Source organism: Vidua macroura, chromosome 9 (genome assembly GCF_024509145.1).
Source record: "Vidua macroura isolate BioBank_ID:100142 chromosome 9, ASM2450914v1, whole genome shotgun sequence".
Classification (NCBI taxonomy): Eukaryota; Metazoa; Chordata; class Aves; order Passeriformes; family Viduidae; genus Vidua; species Vidua macroura.
Genome location: NC_071579.1, coordinates 31,962,049 through 31,980,204, shown reverse-complemented (window position 1 = coordinate 31,980,204; position 18,156 = coordinate 31,962,049). Strand labels below are relative to the sequence as shown.

The following is an 18,156-nucleotide window of genomic DNA, read 5'->3' as shown; positions in this document are numbered from 1 at the left end:
ATCTTTTGCATTTCCTGTGGGATATCATGTGAATTCTTGTGCTCTCTGTGGTGCAGGTGATAATGGGGAAGGAAGAAGTGGTGACAGAAATCCATGTAAAGCAGAATACATTTGAAGAAGTCTGAATTTCAGAGACTTGGTGGTGCTGCTCAGCTTTCTGGAGGAGGAATTGCAGATGCAAACACTTGGATATGTGTTTGAAGAGAGATTTGGGCTCCCTGGTGTTTCTGGGCTCCTTTTAAACTTGACCCACATATAATTTCCCTGGATTCATAAGATTTTTGAGTTCTCTGTTCTGTGAATATATCAGTGACTCTTGTCCAATTATATTTTCATGCTTATTTCATTTTCCATAGTTGTTAGGCTTCCATAGGAGACATTATTTCTGAAACACTGGTGTTGCATAGCAATTTCATTATACGTGATTTTAATGAGCAGATTTTCTATAAATACCATTTGCTGTTAATTTCTTGGCTTATATTGGTGATGGCTTTGGCAGTGCTGGTTTAACAGTTGGGCTTGATGACCTCAAAGCTCTTTTCCAGCCTAAATGATTCACTGATTCTTTATTATTTTACAGGTTTTCCAGTAGATAGAATCAGTGGTCACAGGCAGAATTTGCTGTAAGTAGGAGAAGGGTTTTTCACTCAGGCTTAAAAGAGTAACTTAATTTCATTCCTCATGAAAGTTAAATGCTGTTTGCTCAGATTAAAGGAGTAAGAAACAGCCCCCACATTTCTGAGTGCCTGTTTATTCCAGAGAGAAGGCGTCAGCCACCAGTTTGTACTGGGAGGCAGCCTGGGATAAATAACAAATCCTCTAATTAAGAGCCAACGGATCCTAATTGACTTATGTTCGTCCTCCAGCTGGGCTCAGCCTTCCTCTCCTGTCATGGCATGGAGCATCCTTTGTTTAAGGCACCCTGAGGTAAGAAAACCCAGCCCCTGTGAGAGGCTGCAGCCTTGTGAAGTGTTTGAAGTTGTTATTTTAGGAGCTTATTTTAGCAACTCCTGAGCTGAGCATTGAGAATATATAGAGCAGCATTTAGGGAAAACGTTCATGTGGTGGTGGCTTCCTTTACCATGAGCTGCAGCTCTGCCAGCCAAGCTGAGCTGTGCCATTTAAGGAACACTGAAGCTTTGAGTGAAGCTTAAACTTAGAAACTTTGCTGGAGTGCACCGGATGCTGGGGGAAACCAGAACACACTTTTTGGATTGTCAGACCAAAGGCAGGAGGGTTCCCACAGAGCCCTCCTCCTTGTGGAGCTTCTGTTTCATATTTAGATTTTGTTTTTTAGTGCCCAAAGAGCTTTTAGTTGGGTTCTGACCATGGTGGCCTGGAAATTGGGCTAAATTAAAGCAGGGGTTTTTTGTTTACTTAGAAGTGCTAGCAGACTTGGACAGTCCTGCAGCGTTTTTTCAGGACTTACATCATTCTAAAATAGATTTGACTCAAACCAAATTTGATAAGAAAGTAATTCTATCTTGATGTGTGTGAGAATCTCACTTGTTTGCATCTACCCCAAAGGAAGAGCTAAGCCTGGGCAGGTGTGCTGAGGGAGAGTCTGGATTTGATAAGAAATATTTTAAAAATTATTTATTTTAATTGCTGGAAGATCCAAGAGAACACAAGGAGTTAAATGAAGTAGTTGGAAGATACAGGAGAAGTTGGGAGCCTGACCCTCAATAAGTAAATGCCATTCCCACTGAGGGTTTTATCAGATGCTCCCATACTACTCCACTTCTTCTTTTGGGTAGTTTGAGATTTTATGAATCCCCAGACAGAGATCCAGGGATGTCTTCCCGAACTGTGCCAAAAGATGAGGGTGATCCATTGAGTCATGGAAGTTTTGTGCACATTTGTTCATCACAGCTGTATGAGACAGCAGCTGTATTACAACACCTCTAAAAAACTGTGTATTAGCATCAAACCCTTAACCACAACTATTTTCCACATCATTTACCAGTATCACAGTATTTTTAACTCCAGTTTAGCCTTCCCTGCTTCTCAGCCTGCTGCCACAAAGAGTTGACAATCCCAAGGAAAATCCCGTAATAACTCCAATTGTGGAATCCCAGCTGACTTGGAGAAGACACAGAATGTGTCCTCTTGCATCCATCACAGAGAAATGTGAGGTTCTGGTTTGCCTTACTCCTGCAAAAAAATGCATAGAGCAAAAAGGGAAGAATTATCTTGGAGGAACAGAATTATCTTCTGATTAAGGCGTAATTAATAATGTGTACACAACTAACAGTGTGTACGTAATTAACAGGGTGTACAATTCCCTGTTGCAGGGCCAGTCTGTCCTAAATTGCACTGGTAAGAACTGAAAAGAACAGAACTTTACTCTGAGAATGCAGGTAACTGGTGATGATACCCAAATCAGAAGAAAAATAACTTTCATGGGCCAAAACCTGTTGGTTTTACCTGCACAGGTGTGTGAAACCTCTGAGCGGCTGCTCTTGTACAGCTTGAAATGCAACAACTGTGTGAAGATCTCCTTCCTGTTTCAAAGGCCTAACCAAGAGTGTTCTGAGGTAATCCAAAAGCTCTTTGTGGGTGAGAGGAGATGCAGATTCAGTTGCAAACTCCAGGAAAGTGCTGATGGATTTATTCCCCTGTGCAAAGCCCTGGCACCGAGCGCTGACACCAAAGCCTCAGCCTGTGCCCGAGTGTTTGGAGTGCCTTGCCCATGGGTTTGTAAGGCCATTCCCAGCTAGTAATTGGTGACTGGATGTGGTCAGGGCAGGCAGATAAACACTGGAGGAAGGGGGTGAATCACTGAGTAAATATCCTATCGATGCTGTAGGAGCTGCTGTTACTCACAGCACCTTTGGGGGGATGTGACGTGTTTGTTTTCAGGAAAATGTTACTTGAAAGAAGAATTGAGGTTAGATGTGTCCCAAATCTGCAGCTCAGCACCTTCCTCATGCACCTCTTGTCTCCTTCAGAGCAGTTTAACACCCCCCTCCTTCCTTCCCGTCCCCTTAGAGCTTATCCCCCACTCTGAGGTCACAGCAGAGAAGTTCTCATTCTGTAAATGCCAGCGTGGTTGCATCATTAAAAGCCCCCAAAGCAGATGGTCTGGGTTAAAGCAAAAAGGCTTTTTTTTTTTTTTTTTTTTTTGCCAGTGAAGCAGCATTATAGTGATTAAAGCAGCCTGTTGGCAGTTTCTGTCAGCAATTTTTGCAAGCATGTAATATATAAAAGGATAAAAATACCATTTACTGTGATTTGCTCACCACAGAAAGAGGCCAGAGCGATACAGTACCAAAATCAGGAAAAAATGCCCTGCAAGTAGTTTTCTATCCTCTCTCCTGCACTTTTCCAGGATCCTGGTGAATAAATAAGACTGCTTGAAGAGTCTTACCCTCCTTGTGGATGCTGGGGCACCCCATTAGCCAGCAGCCCCACTCTGTGTCAGCGAAGTCCTCAGCAAAGCTGGATAGTTTTGAAATCATGGAGCACATTTTTAAAGACAAAAACCTCATTTCTGAGCTTTGAACTCCATGAAATTTGCCATGATTTGTAAAATATCTCTACCATGAGTTATGGCGCAAAGTTTCAGCAATAAAACTGAACATTAAGGAACAATACATAGAAAATCACAGACAAGATGCTGCAGTGATACCAGAAAATCCTCCTCCAATTCCTGCTTTCCTGATCCACTTGGCATGAAATGTTTTCTTGACTTCTACTTACTATTCTCATAAAAACCACAGGGGTTTCTTCTCACTGCTACTTGTTTTGTCCAAGATCCAGTAATTGGTACCATGTGAATTCACACTTTGCAGGGACAGAACAAAAATGGGGTTCCAAAAAATCACTACAGCGTCTCAGCCTTTGGCAAAGATCAGGGCTAGAACCCCCCCAGCCTCTAAGAATCCATAGATTTACACATCAATTAGCTTATTTTACTCCTGCTGGTAACCCCTATGTGAATATTTATGGCTCAAATGGAATCATGATTAAAAATTAGTAGTTGTTAGATTTTTGTGACAACTCTGTTGCCTCTTCAGACTGGAATTGTTTTACTCTTGGTTTGCCTGCACTCCCTTGATATATGAGTAATAATTTTAGGTTTTGGTAACATATAAGTTTGGTGCACTAAAAATTATGTCTGTGGTATGAACCAGTGAACAATTAATGATGCCAGAAAAAGAGAGAAAAATTAAAATCAGAGGTAGAGCACCTTGTGAAGTGTTAAGGTGCACTTTAAAGGTTTGGTGGGAGGATCTGATTTCTCCAGCCCCCTGTGGGTCACCTCTCCTCTCCAGGACACTTGGATCATCTTCTCCCTGGTTTAACTGAGCTTTGTGTGAGAAACATTTGCTCAGCAGGGAGCTCTTCAGCTGGGCTAGAGAGGGAGGGGTGGGATTCTCAAGGGAAAGGCCTCCTTGGAGCCCCTAATGCACAGGAGAAATCCTTTGATTCAAAATCTTTCTGAGCTGGGCTCACTATTGCAGCTCTCAGCCTTGTTGGTGCATAAAAGAGGCTTCAAATTTCCCCTGTTTTTTTTTTGACCAGAGCCTTTTTCCAGCATTCAGCCTTGATGGCCACAACTGAATCATTTCAGGTGACAAAACCCCCTAGCAGTGGGTTATCCATTCTGATGGAGACATTTTTAGCTGGTATTGTTAGAAATGAAGAAAAAAAAAAAAAAATGAACACAGGCTTTCAAATAGGAAGCACAGCAATACTTCTAAGGAGCTGTTCTGGATAACTGGAAAGAAATGGAAGGAAATTTCAGTGTGCTGGCAAGTGACTTTAATCCAGTAAAATCAGGACTGTGAGAGCAGGAGCTGGATGTGGAAATTCACTGGTTCCAGACCTGGCCCATCACTTGATTACCTTGTCCTGGTGTAGATGCTGGATGAGGAATTTCTGTGAGTAAGGCAGAACACATCCATAGGATGGGAAAAAGGGATGGAGAAACAGTTCTCCTGCTGGCAGGTGTCACTGAGAGCTTCCTGTGGCACATGGAACTGGCACTTTGGATGTGCAGCTCTCTTTGCCCCCCCAGTAAATCCAGTCTTGATCACCCAGGCAACAAACAGGGAACTTTGGAATATTCACAGAGATGATGCTACAGAAATTCCAGAAACCACAGTGGGATTAGCAGTTAGCAGAGGGAACTTTTCCACAAAAACTTCCAAGAGATTTCCAGCTGTAACATTTTAAACTTTGAAAATATAACCAAAATTTTCATTTTTAGTATCTGAGCATTATCTTCTAGTCTCAGCAGAAGAGCAGTGGTGTAATTAACAGCTTCATTAATGCCAGAGTAATTATGAACTGCAGGAATGGCTATTGCAGCAGGAATTCTTCTTGTAGAAGTGCAGCAGTTTTTTGATTCTTCAGAACTCAGGAGAAACATAAAGGTAAAAGAAATAGTGAAAAACATTATTTAATCTAAATCTATTTAATCTAAATCTATTGAATCTAAATTTATTTAATCTATTATTGAATCTATTTAATCTGAATCTACAAATACCAATATGTTAAAAAAGAGGAAATGATGCAGGTGGATTACACAGTGTCTGTACATAAATTTCAATTATAACAGTGTTTAAAATTATTAATTTTCATTTATTTCCTTGCTACAGTATGATCAAAATGTGTCTGCTGTGAATTTTTTCAGTGCAAAATTCAGAATTGTTCTTCGTATTTATAATTGGCCAAATAATCCAGATGCCAGATGCTATTTGCTCTGTTTATTGCATTTATACTTATGGATGTATTGTGTAAATATTCTCAGAGTCACTCCACTAGATTTCAGGATTAAAATCCTCACAGAATCATGGAATAGAATCCTGGAATGGTTTGGATTGGAAGGGACCTTAAAGCTCATCCAGTTCCAAGGGCAGAAGCCCCTTCCATAGACCAGGTTGCTCCAAGCTGATTCCAACCTGGCCTTGAATAATTAGAATTTCCATGCACATTTGCACAGAGTACCGAGGTACCTGGTTAATCAGATTCCTGAGTGACTTTCCAAGTCTGGGATGAGTTTCTGGGAAGTTTAACACCTCCAGAGCTTTCCCACCACTCCTACATTTGCTCTCATTTTAAAAAGAGTGCTATAATTTGATATTTAATTATTGTCCAGCCTGGAGAGGAGGGAGCTGGGGAGGAGGGTTTGGGGCAGCTGCTGAGGGGTTGGAGCAGCCACGGGGCCTGGAATTTCCCTGTTTCTCCAGAGCCCACCTGGGAGAAGGAGTGATGCCCTGAGAAGGCTGACCCAGAACAGAGGCTAGATGGAGATAAAGAATAAAGCAGGGATTCATTCAAAGGATCTCCTCCATGGATCCACCTTGGGCAGCACCAGAGCCCAGCCAGGGCTGCAGCCAAGAGGAACCAAAATGGTCCCAAAATGCACGAGCGCTCCCGGGGGCTCTCACTGGGATCAGCTCTGCTCCATTTGCACCTTGCAGTTCATTGTCCCATTCCAGCTTTAGCCCAGGCACTCCCATCCTGCTTGTTTTTCTCTCTCCAGCCCACGCTGTTTGTGCTCCTGGGCCTGAGATTTGGGTCATTTGTCCTTGGTGCCCAGCTGGAGCAGGAATTGTTTTGTGTCCCTGCTCTGTGCAGAGAGCTCAGCATCCCCTGATGTGAAGCCCAGACCCACACACTGAAGCAGCTCAGAATGGGAAAATAGAAAAGCCAAAACCTGAGGCATCAGGGGCAGGGCAGCAATGGGACTGAGCTGAGGGGCTCTGTACCCCGACCCTTCTTTGCTCTCTGTGTCACTTCTCCCCAGCAGCTCAGAGGAATCAGCAGCTCTCCCTCCCCAGCAGAGCTCCGACTCCCAGCCCAGCTCAATGAGGCGCAGCGGGACCTCCGGGATTAATCCGAGCGGGAATGCTGCGAATTCCTGCCTGCTCTTCCTTTGCCGGGCACGGCTGGTGCTGGGACACTGCCAGAGGAGAGCAGGGCTGGCAGCTCCCGGCATTCCAGGACATGGATTGGCCCCAGCAGGTCGCTCAGGTGCTGCTCCCTCTGCCAGGTTAGGCACAGGAGCAATCCAAGTTCAATGCACCTCCCTCGTGCAGCTTTTGGGTGATTTTTTGGAGTTGTCAAATTCTCCGAGGCAAAATGAGAATGGAGATATTTTGGAATGTTGGGCCTCAGCATCACAGAACCCAGGGGCTGGGAGAATTCACTGACAGCCCATTGTCTTGCCACTTGGGAGCTGCTCTTTTCCTGATCTTAAGGAGATTTTCATGGGGAATTCTGTTTTCTTTAAATTGTTTATTTACTGAGACCCTAGCACAGGGTGCCCAGAGCAGCTGAGGCTGCCCCTGGATCCCTGGAATGTCCAAGGCCAGGTTGGACACTGGGGCTGGAGCAGCCTGGGACAGTGGGAGGTGTCCCTGCCATGGCAGGGGTGGCACTGGGTGGGCTTTAAGGTCAGTTCCATCCCAAACCATTCCATGATTCCATGAGAACTGCTACTCATGCAGCAGAAAGAAAGAATTGGTCATGAACTCCACCTGATAGAAAAGTCACAGAAATAAATGCTTCTTCTTGTGCAATGATATTTCCAATGAATTTGGCTTTTTTTCTCCAGGTATATTCACCACTGGTGATGCTGAATGTTTCAGCACAGTGTCTACCACAGTTAATTAATTAAATCTTAAACTCAGCACTAATCTTTAACCCAAATCTCTTAATTTTTACCGTTCTTGGTGTGTGCAAAAGAAATAGGAATAGGGAAATTTATTTTTTTACAAACATTTTTAAAGCTTATGATACTTAGTTCTGAAGGCTTCATCTTCTGGGTCTTATAAATACCTCTCTCAATCGAGAGGAAGAAGGAAAATGAATTTTTACAGTGGACATTCATCACCTTTAAATCAGAACTGTTACTAAGACAGACCCCTGCCAAGAGAGGTCCATTAAATGTACTTAAGATTCATAAAACTTTCACAAGGAAAGAGATCTAATAAACCCAAAGAGGTCTCTTAGACAAGGAGAAAAATCAGAGCTCTCCTGGTCCATTTGCACCCCCAGCTGAGTTTCTGGGGTTGTTTAACTTGCTGGTCCCTCCCTGAGTTTGAAAGCCTGTTCAGTTGTAATTAACCTGTTGTCTATTCAAATTTGGAACAAGGTGGGAGGTTCAGGGTGAAGTTACAGAGATGGAGCAACCTGATCTGATAGATCCTTACTGGGGGAGGAACTGTTCCTCCTCCTCCCTGCATTCCTGGAGTTTATCCTGTGCTGGCTCTGCTTGGGCCCCTCCAGCTGCAAACCAAGCAGAAAACACAATTTTTATCTGGCACAGCTGAGAGCTCCTTGCCAGACAGGGAATTTTATCAGCTCACTGAAAACTCTAATGAGTGCCATCCTTGGAATATCAGAGTGGAAGCAGAGCCACACTGGAGCACAGGGGAGCCCCAGGCAGAGGAGATTGCAGGGCTTTCCACATACCTCTGCTCCTGCAACAAGGAATTCAGGATGGGCACAAATCCCTTCTGTGAGATTTGCTGGACTGGGAAAGCTCCTGGTACAATTGGTATTCCCCAGTGGTGGTTCCCACCCAGTGCAAAACCCAGCTGGTTTTGATTGCAGGACGTTTTGTTTGTGCCAGAGGTCTCCTCCATCCCTCTGCCCTCAGGAATGGGAGCTGAGCACACCAGGGCTGGGACATCCCTGGGCCCTCAGGCATCAAACAGCGCTGAGCAGGGAAAAAAACTCCCAGCTGGCACAACCTTTACAGCAAAGAGGAGAGAAAAAAAAGCACAGTAAGTGTCGCCTGTTGAACAAAGCAGGGATTTCTGACTGATCCCCAAAACCCTCCCCAAAGAGCCCCCACAGCTCCTGCCAAGGGCTGAGAGGGCTGATGGGACAGCCCCTGACTGCAGCCTGCCTGAGCAGCCAAACCAACCTGCTCTGCATCTTTTCCACCATTTCTTATCAAAACACTGCCCTGATACAGGGAGGCTCTTACAAAACATAATAAAGCCTGCTGGTGCCAAGGAATGATTGCTGCTAGCATTTATTTTTCCACAATTATTTTCAGGGTTGTCCTTTCGAGGCAGACCAGATCAAGGAGTGGTGCGTGCAGTACCTCATCCCAGGATAAATCCAGGGAGGCTCTATGACTCAGGAATGACTCACTGCTCCTCCTCTGTTCCTTCCAGACTCTTGGGGGTGTGCTAATTTATTGTCAGTCTGTATCTGCGGTCAATTATTCCCCCCAGCTCAGCTCTCCTGTGCAGGAGGAATTCAGGCACGTTCTGCTCATTGCTCACCTCTCCAGAGAGGCAAACAGGTGAGCAGACAGTGTCACCTTCACTCTGGCATTCAGAGAAAAAGGGGAGGGATTTTTCCTTCCTTGAATAACATGTCCAGGTTAATGATTTGGAACTAGAGTGTTCCTACCAAACCCCCCAAATCCCAATTACTAAACTAAGATTGACCTTTCAGGGAGTTATTTCGAAAAACTTGGATAAAATAAGGTGGGTATGACTCAAACAACAGGAGGAAAGTGTCTGCATCACAGCTGAGGCCCACAAATTGCTTTCACTGTCAGAATCAAGCATTCAGAATAAAAAACACAAAACAAGAATGATTAATCTCTTCTTTCTCTTTAGCAAGACAGATTGAAGCATCCCAGTGGAGCTGCAGGGGAAGTGTTTAAACAATGCCTGCTTAGTGTCCAGCAAGTCCTCACTGGTAGGAATATAAGAAAAGAAAAAATAACTAAAATATGAGATTTTGACATATGCATGTACAAGATACATAAGCCCAGAGAATCAAAGAAGCATGAAAAATACTGAGTACAAATAGGCCTTTTCAGCTCTTACCAGCCAAGTTTTGTGAGCCTGAGGACACAACAGATACAGTAGAAATGCATAAAAAATATTTTTCCAGTGGCAATGCTGATTTAAAAATCCCTTCCCCCATGTCATTCAGCTCACCCCCATCTGATTTTTCCAACTCCCTCCTCCCAGGTTGTTTTGTGAGACATTTTTCAGTGGCAGCACTGGCTCAAGATACATCACCTTTATCACTTCCAACTGCTCATTCCCTACATTGTGTTATCCTGGCATGAGGGGCTGTGTGGTAAATTCTTGTTCTGCACAGACTGGGGCTGAAGTGGTCCTGAACTGGCCTTGCAAATCAAAGAGAGATTGAAAACAAAAGTGCAGAATGGCAAAATAGCAATGAAATATAATTTTGGAATTATATACTTTAAAATGTAAACAATTCCCCACGTCCTAAATTCATGGAATTACAGAATCCTGGAATGGTTTGGGGTTGGGAGGGACTTTAGTGATCTTGTCCCAGCCCTCTGCCAAACACTTCTCATTAAATGTTCTAATCAGCCAAACCTTCTGAGGCAGTGACAAGCTCTCAGAAACCACACGATGCTGCAACTTGACATTGTTATATATTCAAATAATTTTATTAAGCACAGTGTGGGAAGCTTGGCTGTTTTTCAAAATATCTGCATCCAAAAGAAGTCCCTACACCTACAAAAATAGCAGTTGCAGACAGACTCCAGATCAGAGTGTTATTCACAACATCAGACTTGTGATCAATAGCTGGGAGAGTGTTGCCAGAAATAGTCCTGCCCTGGGAAACGCTTCCTGCTGCCTCAGAACAGGTTGTGCTCCTGTCCTACTGCAGTTTCTCCTGGTTTTATCTCCGAGTACACAGAGAAGAAGCAAAGCTGCCTGACTCTGGTGTAGCCGTGCTGTGAATCAGGCCAGAGGCACCAAAATCACCAACACCCAGCACCCCCTGTGTATTTCTGACAGGGATGAATCCCTCATCCCGTTCCCCCACTTGCACAAGAATTCACACAGCCTCTTGATGAACCGGATGGGAAATCGATCCAGCTGGAAAAGCAAAGACCCACATCCCCATTCCAACACAAAAAAGGCTCTCCCAGCCAGATTGCTGCTCAGTCCATGCTGTGTGCAGACAGGACAAAGTGCTGAGTTCTGCCTGAAGCAACCCAGCCTGGGAATGCGACACAGTCTGAGGCTCCACCTGGAAACAATTTTCCTCCCATCTTTTTCCCTCTCTCTTTCCCTGCAGCCTTGGTTCCCCTGTGGAGCACCACAAACAGCTTCACAAGCACGGAGCAGGGACCACTCCTGTGCCCAGGGCTGGGGAGATCTGGGGCTGCTGCCAAGGAAAAGTCTTTGCAACTGCTGCCAACTAATCAGGTAAATGCTTCCAGCCTGCCCAGGCCAAGCTGTGTCCTTTGCTATTCTCCAAATATTTATGTCTTTGTTAAACACATAAACATTTCATCAGAGGTCTCTTATTCCCAGCATTTCATGTGAAGTTTTTGTTTCCATGCTCCTAAACCCCCTTCAATATGACTAAATCACACCGGGGGAGTTCTTGACTTGCCTTACCAGAGTCACGGAGCCCCAGAACCCAATCCAGAGATCCAAATCCCCAGAATCCAAGCCCCAGATCCACATCCAGGCAGGGAAAGAATGGGAAGTGGTGACAGAAACTTCTGCACTGTTGTGTGTTCCCTACCTGCAGCTGAAGATTCTGATTCCTGTTTTTCCTTCTTTTTTCCCCCCTCTATCCATCAAAAAGTGCTTGCCTCTGAACTTTCCGAAAGGAACAAAAACACAGGAGCAGTTTGGGAAGTTCATGTAAATCAGCTGGTGAATGTAAATTTAGTCATTCACTTCATGTAAATTCAGCTGGTAAAAGGCAGTTTGGTGTTTCCTCTACTAATTACTAAGAATTTACACACTTAGTATATCTCATCTTAAAATTCTGAGCTCCCCACTGATCTACACCAGCAAACACATCAGAATCTTCCCCGTTAGGATGAGTAATTGAGGAGCTGAATTATTCAGCATTGTGTGGTCTGTGGCAGCCGGGAGATAAAATTCCCAAGTCTCTGTTCCTTCATTTACTTTCTGCAAAAAGCCTTCCCGTGGTAATTTTAGAGCTCAGAGCATGGCAGAACATAGCAAGTTCCAGCTAAATAGCACACTCCCCAAAAGTTTGCTGTTTCCTTAATGTTCATGAATATTTCAGGAACTCTGCTGAGAGGTTTCGGTGCATTCCAGGACAGTGATTCTGGGTTTCTCTTCTGCCTGCACAGGAAACGTGGCTGGACTGTGCCACACTCTGCATTATTCTTTTAGCCAGGATTTATTGCTATAACAGAATCAGATCCCCTGAAAATATATGAAAATATAATCCTTGACATGAGATGGGTGCAATTTGTGACTGTTGTGAGAGCAGAGTTCTCTCTAGAAATTCATTCATTCCCTTAAACCATGAGCAGTGCTGGAGTTAAGAAACAGAGTTTGCTTTTCTTACCCTTTCAGCTCATTGTTTTCCATTGCTTGAGCTGGTAAAAACACTCCGACAAAAATCTGAAATAACAGCAACACACAAGATCAGCAAATCAGTCTTTTCCAGCTGAAATTTGATTTCTTGTAAAAAAACTACAGTGATTTACATCAGCATGTGTATAATTTGGGAAATACTCAATTGTGGTAAAAGTGAATTTAAGTATTTTAATGTGTTGTTTCATTTATCTTTTTTTTGCTTATATTGGAGCATTTTTAATATGCTATAAGAAGTCTTAAAAATAATGTCCTGTTTAACAAATAGATTTTCAGGTCTGTGTTCTGAGAAAGCTGAATGAGCACTTAAATGACATAAAAAATTCGTGTCAGGGTATACAACACATGCTTATCCTGAGTGCTTTGCCTTTAAAGAAATGCTGACAGCAAACCAAGGAAATTATTCAAATTTTAAAAACCCAGAATGTGAGAGAAGCCAATAATAAAAATTATCTGGGTCATTTCCTTCTGCAGTTAGAGCAGAGAGCTCACAGAACCTGAGCTCTGGTGAACCCCCACATGGGACTGTGACCTTACAGCTGCTGTGAGTGGGTTTGCACAAAACCCATGGAATTTTCAGGCTGGAAAAGACCCTAAATAGGGAGCTGGGAGTTGAGTGCAGTGGGAGCAGCGAGGCTGAGGGCTCACCAACCACCCAGACTGCTGGGCAAGAGCAGGAATCCCTGTCTGGAACTGGAGACCACAGGTTATTCCCCCTAAACTCTCCCTCTGCCTCATTACCTGCCTCAGCCTGGGTAAAACGAGGATGGCAGGACCTGCAAATGCAGAGTTCTTTCAGCACCCGGTGTTTGTGTCCCAGCTGAGTGAAATGCTGCTGGAACAGTCACAGGGACAGCAATTTACTGCTGTAAACCCACGGAATTCTCAGGCTGGAAAAGACTCTAAATAGGGAGCTGGGAGTTGAGTGCAGTGGGAGCAGTGAGGCACTTCCCTGCCCAGGGACACGGAGCTGTGGAACTCCTGATTACAGGTGGATTCTTCTGTGCCAGCTGCACCCTGCTGCTGCCAGGGATCCCCCCTCGAGGTCTGGGATGTGTCTGTGCCTCCTGGCCAGTCTGAAATCTGTGAATTCAGGGACTGTGGTGCCCGGGGGAACAGGAGGTTCCCTGACTGGGATGTGTCTCCAGGGATGGAAAGCTCCAAGGAACACAGCTTAGTAACTGCTTCAGCCACCCCACCTCCAACCAGCTGCTCTTGGAGTACAAGCCCACACTTGGGCTCAGATGGAAAATGCCTAATAAGAAAACCATTCTTATTTCTATTTTCTTTCCTGTTTGAGACACACACTTTTATTTAAGAAGACAAAAGCCCTGACTTGCTAATTTTAATTGAGTCCCCAGTCTGTGGGGCAGCTTGCCTTCATTACATTGTACTAAATTACTCATCCTGGACAGATCCTTCTCTTTATTTTCTCCTCCAAGAGCCAAAATATGATATTGCTTGGCAAGAGGAATGTGCATCTAAAATGTCAAATTACAGCTCGTAACTATTACGGGATAGTTTTGGCCGTAACCCTTTGTGAGTGTTCCAAAAGAGATTTCTCTTTCTAGGAGATCCTAAAACCTAATCCATGCTTCGTGTTTGGGTTTAGGTGGCATTTTGGGCATGTGTTGCTTTGAAATTTGAACTTGAACTTGAAATTTCTAATTTCTGCAGACTTCCAAAGTTTCAGTTTACATGAACTGATAACTCTGTGTGTACACACACAGTGCAGACATTGAGAACTGAAGAGAATTTCTTCCCAAATCCAAAATAGCCACCTACTAAATGCACATTATTTAACATAACAGAAGAATAAAATGAGGTTCATATTGGTCAGCTTTTCATCTGAAGACAGCACAGGAACTTGATTAAATCTCTGCCATTAATTAACTGATATCAGCGTTCACTGAAATTTAATGAGAGCCTGTTCCTTGGTGTTATAATTCTAAACCAGGTGCCACTCAGACCTCTGGAGTTCACTTTTCATGGGAACATGAAGAAATTGCTTTAATTTAATTTAATTTTATTTTATTTTTAGTTTAGCATCTGCTAGTTTGTTCTTCAGTACTAAATTTCCAATAGATTGGAGTCATGGAAATATAAAGGCTTAACAGAGAAATGGAATTCAGTCTTTGTATTCTGAACATGGACAGGAGTGATGGAATCATGAAGATTTTGCTATAAATGTTTGTGCAATTCAGATTTTACTTTTGCTGTGCTAAGACAGGATGCTGGACATCATTTTAAATATTAACATGCCCATATCTGTTAGCAGTACCAGTTTCACTGCTTGCTTTTGATGAGGTCACACTGCAGGGAAAGGCAGATTCCAGCCTGGAGGGATGCCTGAAGCCATCCTGATATCCCATGTTCCTGCCTGTGGAGCCTGCTGGGAGACCTGGCTTTTTACAAACGGATTTTGTGGAGGTGAGAGGCACTGATGGGTGGAGGGGGAATGTTAGGAGTGGTTTTGATGAGACAAAACTTACAGGCCTCCAGATGATTGCTCAATCAAACTGAAGGATTCAAGCAGAGCTGCTCCTACTGCCAGATGATCATTATGTTATGGAAGAGGTTTGGATGGAAGAACTTGGGAATTCAGTGATAGAGTAATGATGAATCCTCCCCAGACTTGTCAGATATCCCATGGCAGGAACTCTGCCTTTTTGCTGATGATTGAAAAAGACATCTTGGCAGACCCAAATCAAAGACTTCCACAGCTTTGGAGGGCTTGAGCCTTTTAACCACATGGTAATTATAAAGACTATAAATAACACTGAAAAATCCAGTTCAAACAGTCCTCAATAAATTATTTTAATGTGCTGTTATTGGCCCCCTCCTTCAGGATATCACAAGTCTGCACAGTCAGTCTGACAGGCTGAAATGTGCTCTATCAAATCAACAGCTCAGCTGTCTTACAGACTGAGGGAAGCCTTGCTTCCCTGTTTGTAGATGTGGCATTTGGGGACATGGGGCAGTTCTGGGGGAGCAGCTAGACTCGATGGTCTCAGAGATTTTCCAACCGAAACCATTCTGTGATTCCATCGAAGCTTCACCCAGTGTGAGGAAAGTTTTGTCACCTGAAAGGATATTAGGGAAGAGCCATCAAAAGAGTTGTCTGGACTGTTCTCTCCATGTTTGTCAGATGAAAATGACTCCAGGAACCCAGGAATAGTGGCTTTTCTTGCCTGGTTCCTTGCTGAGGGAGCCCAGGACAGCTGAGTGCAGACAGTGGCTCTGAAGGACCTAAGCTGGGCAGTGTCACCCACCCAGAGCTGCTCTGGTGGGCACAGCTTGGACTCAGTGCTCTTGGAGGTATTTTCCAGCCTCAGTTAATGTGGCATTCTGTGAAATATTATGTCCAGATCCAAGTTCCCAGATGTAGGAACAGTGGCAAAATTCAGCTTTCCTGCCTCCTAATCAGTGATGAATGTTTGCCTTGGAAGCCTCTCCAAGTATTTACACTCTGGAGCGGGGCTGCTTCAGCTGGAACACTGCAGACCTGGGGATTTTCTTCCTACTCCCAGCTGCTGTGGTCATTACCAGCTGTAAGTCTCTGTCTGCTCACCAGTCTCAACCCTCCATGCTTGTTTTGATGTGTGCCACATTTGAGTATCTTTCCAAACCACAGGAAAGGTTTTTCCATGTTCCAAAGAGAAAATGTCCCCCACTATCTGTGTGCTGGAAATGACGAAAAACACTATTTTCCTGTTCAGGGAGAAAATGTTCCATGTTATCAGTATTTGCAGGAGAACAGAACTAAGAATTTACCTTTCAAAGCAGTCCATACTGAGAAGTAAGAAGGGCCTTTGAACACTTTTAATCTTCTTTAAACTGCACATTGGAGCATCTTTGTAATGTTTTAGGTGTACAAAACAAACAAGAACCTGCATCAAGTAACACCACCCTGAAAACAGAGCTCACAGAACCAAAACTTAGGAGGGTGTGGAAACCCTGCTGAGCTCTTACTGCACCTTTAGGCAGCAAAATCCCTTTGAAAATCTGGGCTTTAGGCCCAACCCTGCCAAGAGTTCTCTGTGGAAAGCTCCTCCTCCTGCCCGGGGCTGACCCTGGCACAGCTCTTGTAAAGGCTCGGCTTTCCAAACAGCCTAAAGCAGGCAGGAGAAAATCATGTCAGAAGTGGCAAATAGATGAGTTCCCAGATGATTGATTCAGATCCTTTCAGAGACAGGAATTCTGACTGTGAATAGCTGGAAAGCACTGCTGGCTCCTCTCTGGTGCCAGTCTGTGTGTGGTCACTGTGGAATGTGCTCCATATGCCCTTTGGACACGTGTCAAAAGTCACATATCATTAATTTCTCCAGACTTTGCAGTATTAAAGGTGTAGGAAGGTCACAGAAATGGAAAGTGCCTTATAAATGTGAAGAATTGCTTCCTGTGGTTTAGTTATTTTACTTTTTTCAATCCAGAATCTTTTCCTGATGGAATGATTTGATCTCTACCTCAGAGATTCTTGTCCCAGAAATAAATGTCTTGGAACAAAAGGGACATATAACAGAAGATTGCACCGTGTAACTTTTGTAGAGTCATTAAAGGCAGATTTGATTTAGTGGCACTCGTGGCTCCAAAGTTGCTGCCCAGAGAAGCTGTGGCTGCCCTGGATCCCTGGAAGTGTCCAAGGCCAGGTTGGAGGGGGATTGGAGCACCCTGGGACAGTGGAAGGTGTCTCTGCCCATGGCAGAGGGTGGCACTGGGTGAATTTAAGGTCCCTTCCACCCCAAACCATTCCAGGATTCTGCTTGGTCACACAGGTCCCTGCATTTGGATAAGCAGGACCTCAAAGAGTGGCTGGGACTTGTCTGACTCCTCATCAGCAGTGCTTACAGACTATGAGGGAACAAACACAGTTCCAAGGCTTGTTCCATTCCCAACAGAGAAAAGAACAAAATCATCACTCAGAATCAACACTGTGTCAGACAGACATCCAAAAAATTATTATTAGATATTTCAAAAGAAGCATTTTTAATAGCAATTGTTCTATGTGGGATTTTTTTTTCTTTTTTTAATTTCAGTATGAAGTATTTGGTATTTGAAGTCTTTAACTGTGCTGGAAAAAAGCCCCTAAGAGGCTTTGATTTTTGGAAGCAAACCCATGTGACTGATCCGAGTGGGATCATAATGGCTACAAGGACCCGTCCATTAGGAGCTATTTTTAACAATGAAGTCAGAACTGGATAATGTGAAAGTAAAGCTAAGACTAAACTACAAAAAGGTAAAACTCGCATTATTCTTAAAGATGAAACTGTCCTGCAGTTACAAACTAGCTAAAGTTGTTCCTGGTGCCTATATCCCAACCTATATTATCCCAAGTTATATTACTCCTAAACATCTACCAACAAAACCCCGAGTACGGACAGTGCTCCTGCACTGAATGGGCAAGGTGTGTTGGAGTCCTTCCCAACTTTTTTTCCTGACCCTTTTTGCTTTAGTTCATTATTGGTTTGTGTTTCTACATCTTTGACCTGTCTTTCATTTTGTTCCTGTCTGTGTTTTTGTTATCAGTTGTCTCCTTTCATGGCTTATTTGTCCTCAAGTGTTTCTGGCAACTCCCTGCCTAGTTTCAGCTGTACAGGATGATGTTCTGCATCCATCACTCCATGTGCAACAGGGAGCAGAGCATGGATCCTTGAGGTACCCAGTAAACAAAAACCAGAGACGGAATCCCAGACTGGTTTGGGTTGGGAGTGATCTTCAATCCCATCCAGTGCCACCCCCTGCCATGGGGGGACACCTTCCACCATCCCAGGCTGCTCCAATCCCCCTCCAGCCTGGCCTTGGGCACTGCCAGGGATCCAGG

General features: G+C 44.0%; 1 long non-coding RNA gene across 1 annotated transcript; it reads left to right on the top strand.

The window, feature by feature from the left end:
- Window positions 1-866: 866 nt before the first annotated feature.
- On the top strand, window positions 867-8,880 carry LOC128811152 (uncharacterized). Its single transcript, XR_008438252.1, has 3 exons — window positions 867-927; window positions 2,436-2,537; window positions 8,569-8,880. It is a non-coding gene; the product is annotated as an uncharacterized LOC128811152 (long non-coding RNA).
- Window positions 8,881-18,156: the final 9,276 nt, after the last annotated feature.